This window comes from Pygoscelis adeliae, unplaced genomic scaffold (genome assembly GCF_000699105.1).
Source record: "Pygoscelis adeliae isolate BGI_AS28 unplaced genomic scaffold, ASM69910v1 Scaffold123, whole genome shotgun sequence".
Taxonomy (NCBI): Eukaryota; Metazoa; Chordata; class Aves; order Sphenisciformes; family Spheniscidae; genus Pygoscelis; species Pygoscelis adeliae.
Window position 1 is genome coordinate 3,336,707 of NW_008824650.1, and position 6,528 is coordinate 3,343,234.

Consider the following 6,528-nt stretch of genomic DNA (forward strand, 5'->3'; position numbering starts at 1 on the left):
GCTGATTAACAGGAGTGTATGGTAATGTCTCATACTGCACCTTTTATTAGAGAGGTGGGAGTAGTTTGCACACCTGTGTCCCTGGGTATATCTGAGCAGGGGGAGGCAGTGAGAAGATGTGTTCAGGGTTGCAGTTTGCTCATCTCTGTGTAGCTGCCAGACCTCTGTGTGTCTGTTCCTGCAGGCACCTCTCATCTTACAACTCATGCACGTGGAGGTGAGCAAGTAATTATTGCATCTCGCTGATGAAGCTCTTGAGGAGAAAGGAAAGGGTTTGACTGCAGCCTAAGATGATCATGTTGCAGGATATGGAGGGAGTATTTGAAAGATTTTTTGCAAGGTGGTTTAAACAAGGATGAATTGATCCTTGGTTGTCCTCTTACTGGAATCTGGAGGAGAAGGAAGAGAAAGAAATGTAAAGTTATCTTCATGTTTTGAAATGGTTTGCTCTGTCAAGGTCAAGGTCTGACCTACTCTCTGATATCAGGAAAGGTCTCTCCACTGAGTGTTCAGGTTGGTAGAGGGAGGATTATATAAAATGATCGCTTAGAAATTCAGCTAGGTCTTACATAGCGCTTCAGACGTCGATGCCTGTTGATAGTCCTTTTCATCTACAGGGCAAACCAAGGCATAGCAAGTCAGGGGGTGACTTGGGGCAGTTAGTGGCCTTGTAGTGGAATCAGGATGGTGACTTTGGCAGCAGAGCAGTGCTGTGTGCACTGGGTCACAGCTGGTAACGCTCAACATGATGAGAATCACCAGGGATCAAATGTCCTCTTGTCACCACAACAGTTGTGTAATCGAGGCTGACAACCACATACTGTTGTTTTTCTTTCAGAGACCCAACTGTCTCCGTTATAGAATCACAGAATGGTTTGGATTGGAAGGGACCTTTAAAGATCATGTAGGCAAACCCCCCCCCCCCCCCCTGGCGGGGGGGGCCGCTCAAAGCCCCATCCAACCTGACCTTGAACACTTGCAATGATGCGGCATCCGCAACTTCTGTGGGCAACCTGTTCCAGTGTCTCACCACCCTCATCATAAAAAATTTCTTCCTTATGTCCAATCTAAACCTACCCTCTTTCAGTTTAAAACCATTGCTCCTTGTCCTGTCACTACAGGCCTTGGTAAAAAGTCTCTCTCTGTCTTTCTTGTAAGCCTCCTTTATACATTGAAAGGCTGCAATAAGGTCTCCCCGCAGCCTTCTCTGCTCTTGAGTTCTCATTGCATTTCCAGTGATAAATCCCTCTAAATACTTGTGGCGTCCCTGAAAGTGCCCAGACAAAGGCACCTCCACTCCTTATTCTCATACATCAGCATCTGAATACGGGAGCAGCATCAGAGATGGGGCTTGTGGAGATTCCCACCTATCAGAGGGTAGGAAATTGTCTAGGAGTACAGTACTGAATCTTAGAATATTACTTTATGTTGTTTTACGTAATATTGGAGCCTGGTCACCATGGGAACGGGCATCTAAATAGAAAGTGGAACTGGAAGGGGATGTACGCAGTTTCTGAGGTGGAGCTGTTGAGCTCATGTCATCCAGAAAGCTCGGACACGGGTGGAGGGTAAGTGCTTCTCCTTCCGTGCCATGTGCACGCTGTGGTCCAAAGTGTTTTAGTCTTCCTTATGGCTTGAGAAAACTGTAAAACACCAGGAAGGAGAAGACCTGTCCAAGAGCACACAATTATTTTACTGTTTTCCGCCTGTGTAACAGGCAGAGTTTCAACACTCTGGGACAAACTGCTCAGAAACATTTTTATTTCAAAGTGGAATCCAGACGCTGGTGAGTGCATGTAATCAAGATGAAAGCTAATAGGTGACTTTATTCCCCCCGCCCCCCTACATAATATCTCTTCAGCATCTCTTTTATAACTTGTCTTTAGAGAATCACTGTAGTTATCCAGCCGTTTCTTCCGTGCCTTTCATTATTGTAACAGAAACAATCACTGGAAATTGCATGATGGTATTGGATTGTGCTACATTCCTTCCTCAGGTCATTTGACGGTAGCTTTTTTCAATAGACCCAAAGGAGAAAGGTATGTTTCTGTAAACACAAGACAAGTCCTAGATATGCTGTAGCCACCTGGGAGAAAACTCCATTGTAAAAGAGGCTTTTAAAATTGCTCATGTGGGATTTGCCATTAAGAGCGTAAAGACGGGAGAGGTGGACTTCTGATTCAGCTGACAACTTGCTTCTCATCCTCCAAAGAATTTTAGGAATGTCTTTACTTCCTTTTGGAGGGCTTAAGGCTAGTGTGTGATTGCAAGGGCTAGAGAGTTGCTTTTCTTCCTGCCTCTCTTCTCTTTCAGGCTAGGTTCAGCCACCTTCTCATGCTTTGACTGAAGCTTGTTAACTCTTGAAATACCAGTGTACGCTGGGAAAGAGGCTTTTAAGTCAGTGGTTTCTTCTTTTGCAAAACTTGAATGTTTTGAAGATCTAGGGTGTAATGTAAAAGATGTTGCTTGCTTCAAGGAGTCGTCAAGTGTTTTCATACATACTGCTGTGGGCTGAACTGAGGAAACTCTAGTTGGGATGTGGTAATGCATGCTTGTCCTTCGTCAGTGTAACACTGGCTGTAAATTGTGCTAGCGCTTGTTTGTGCAATGTACTTCGACCGTATTCTTACTCTTTGAGCTGAAATGCACCAGGGTGTCAGAGCATCGGCAGTTGCTCCCATGCTGGTGAATGCAGGTCGAACTGGCAGCTAAAATTTGAGCATTTTATTCTCCAGAACATGGGGAAATATGGGAATTTTGTCATATTGTGTTTTGATGAGAATGGGTTTTGCCCAAAAGGACTTAATTACCCATCAAAACATTGAACCCTCAAGCACGCTGTAGGGAGCCATGGGCTTTGCTGCAACTCAGGGCTCTACGTAAAGAGCTGGGCAAGCATCCCCCACATAGTCCTGCAGTGTTTCTTCTTGCCAAAGCCCTTGGTTCCTCTGAAGCAGAAGTTTGGTTTTCTCAGGTGAATAAAGTAGAGACCCCAGTTGGGATCAGCCAACAAACGTCCATCGTCACACTAGAACTGAGGTTTGAACTTACATGTCTGGCAAGATTTTCTCTCGGCCACTGTCACCCCTTCAGCTGGTTGGCAAGAAGCAGCTCAATGCCTGTAAATCCATGGAGTAGCAGAAAGGTAATCTTAGAAACCTGATTTCTAGATAGAGAGAATCTTCTTCTACTGACAGAGAGTTATCAAATTAATTCTTCTCTGAGTTTCCCACTTGCTCATGTCATCTGCTGGTTAAGTGAGTCATCTCTATGGTGTATTTGAATTTTGGTCAATGACGGAGTTTAAAACAGCGATTTTGAACCCTGTCCCACAGTTTAGAGTGATTGTGCTTTTTTATTTCCTTTCTTCTTCCATCCTGCTGAGAAAACTGCCCAACTCTGAGCTTTGATTGTTCAAGTGGAAGAGGGTGATAAGACGACAAACAAACATCATTTAGTTCTTGGGGGCACGCTTTCCTGATGCTTGACCTTTTGGACTTCCAACATCTTCTTGTCCATTTACATGCATTACAGTTTTTCCAATTACCACTGAATTAAATTTGGAATTGTGGTATTTGGAAATGTCAAGCAGAATCAATAGAAAAGCACTTGGGGCCCAATCTTAGTAGACTCAGCACATTTTAAAGCATATTTGAAATGTCCCTGCTGATAAATCTCAGAGGACCACATGTAGATTATGAATTGAGGTGCTGCTGTTTGGGTACTGAAGCTCTCTGTGCCTTGCCAGGTGGGCTGTGGTGTGTTAGACACATCAGTCTCTCCCTGGAGAAGACCTTAGAAATCAGGAGCTCTGAAAGACATTTCTGCTGGTGGCAGCGGCATGGGAGGATGAGGACGGTGGGATGGAGCAGGCACACGTGGAAGAGCTGGGAAAGGTATTGCTGTTCCTTAAATCTCTGCACTCCGCAAGGAGATGCTCCCGTGTCCTCATCCCTTTGCCTAGAAGGAAATTTCTTTTGTAGGCTTGCTTTGAAAGCTTTTCAAAACTTCGCTCTGTGTGTGGGGGAATATTTACGAACATACGTGATTTCACTTCCTCCTCCCATGCTCTTTGGAGACCTCATGCTGGCTCCCGAGGAGAACGGGAGAGAACAAGTGATTATGTTTTAAATGTCATTTCAGAATTTGCTGCATATTTTACTTAGTGATTTGTGGCATCTGGTCAAAATCTGCCCTCTATTTGATTTTTAGGAGCGTAGTTAGAAATATCTTAATCTTGTCATTAAACTCTAATATTTTCCGTCACTGAGGCCGCAAAGTTTGCGGGCTGAGACAACCTTCTTGGCAGCTTATTTGCACAGTGCTTAGCCCATGAGGGTCCATTTTTCATGCCAGAGAGTAGTCATTGCTGTTTACAAGCCAAATAAATGGTCTGCTTAATGCTTTTATAAATGCACACCTCAAATTTGAGGGGGGAAAAAAAAAAAATCTAAATAACTATATGCTTGTTTGAAAACGCGTGGTCTGGGGGAAAACACAACCTCTCCTCTGTGGAAATCCTGTATGGAGCAAGGCACGTTCTCGGTGGTGTGGTGGAAATGAAGTGAGGAGGTGCCTCCTAATGAGCAAGGGTGGATGGAGGAGCGGTTGGCATTCGCCTGCTATGCTTGTGGCAGAGGTCCTGCAGGAGGTGGCATCCTTGGGGACAGTCACATGTAGATAGACAGCATCTCAGCATCTCGGGGAGTTTGGCTGGGCAGTCTGCAGCTTCACGTTTTCTCCTCCACCCCACACCGCGTGCAGGCAGGCGGTCGATGGCGGGGCCTTTTTTGGATGCGTAACTTTCTGTTCGTCAAGCCTGACTTGATTTTGTTTTTATCCTCTTGGGTGTAGCGGAGGAGTGTGTATCTGTATTAAAAAAAAAAAAAAGAAAAAGAAATTGGGCCTTTTTTGTGTGTTATTACTAATCTGGTTTGAGCTCTGCTGTCCAAATTGCCTCGTTTGTGACCCAAAGTGCATTTAAACATGAACTGCAGAAGCACCATGGCATTAAATGCTTTTGATTGATCTCCCTGATGGTTTTATTAAAGAACTAAAACCTTTTTTTGGGGAGACAGATACAGTTAGCGATGCAAAGGGAGAAATCTAATTATGTTTTGGCTTTGTCCTTAACTGAAATGCTACAAAATAGGGTTTTTCTAATGGATAACTAAAATGATCTCTTCTTTAAATAAAATATAGAAATGACCAGCTGAGTTCAAGTCAAAAATGCACTGCTTCCAAAAATTGATTAACTGCTGGCAACATTTCTGTCCTGCTGCACACCAGTCCAGCCGGTGACCTGGCCGAACCTCCTTGGATCGCTCTGGCTGGCCAGAGGAATGATTTACTAAACCTTTTCCTGAGTGATCCTCCCCTTTGGGCCAAGAGATTAATCTCATCAGCTCTGTGTGTGTGTGTGTGTACACTCAGTATTTCACTAAATCGAATAACGCTGTCATCTCACTCAGCTCCGTCTTCCCTAAACAGGAATCTGCCTGGTTTTACGGATTTGTAAGGGGCTGGGATGCTGCATGTCCTTCTCTGGATCCTTCTTCTATCCACCCTATTCCACTTAAAATACCAGGGAAATTATTCAGAAGAATTAAACCTTTATTGCATCCTTTCCCCGAGCTGGTAGTAATGACTTTTAAAACATGCTCCCTATATTTTACAAAACAGGTTTTACTAGGAGTTTGGGGGAAAATTGTAATGAAGCTCTAATTCTTTTGAATAATTTCCTTGTTATCTTTTACTGAGTTAAGCCCAAGTTAAAAAAGAGATATATGGGGGGGGGGGGGGGACAGATGTCCGTGGAAGCTGTGAAGCGTGAGTCATGGTGTGAATATAGAAGCCCTGAGTTGTCATCCCTGGTGAGCAGGGAGGATGTATTTCTTAATATTAAAGTTCCTTTTTTAATTTTAAAAGAAAATGACTTAAAGCCTCCTGTCCTTTTGAGACTGGTTGTCAATGGCATCATTGCAGGTTACCATGGCAATATATGCTGAGATAATAGATTAACAGCCATTGATTGACTAGAAAACTTAGAGCTCTTTTATCGTGGGATATGCCGAATGTATTGACAGAAAACAAAATTCAAAGTAATATCCTCCCTTGGCATTACACCCTTGCTGTTCTCGGTGCTGCATGGGCCCGGTTTTACCTGATCTGGCTTAAGAACCAAAACATTTTGAAATAGTCGGTCCTTTACCAGGTTTTTTAATAAGCCAGGGCACTGCCCATCCCTGCATCCAGCTGGCTGGAAGGGGCAGGCCCTGGGTATTTGATGGCTCCGTGCCTGGGTGTACGCTGGCCATGGGGGTCCCCAAAGGTGGGGTGAAGTTTTGGCTTGAGAAAGGGGGTCATTTCTGTTACATGGGGCTTGTTTCTGTTACGTGGGGCTCCGCCGTTTCAAGGCTTTTGTGAAAGAACAGGGGATACAAGGAACGAGTCTTTAAATCATGTGCAGTTACATACTTAACCACAGATGTCATTGCTAGTTTGATGCTTTGCCTAAAAACGTATTTA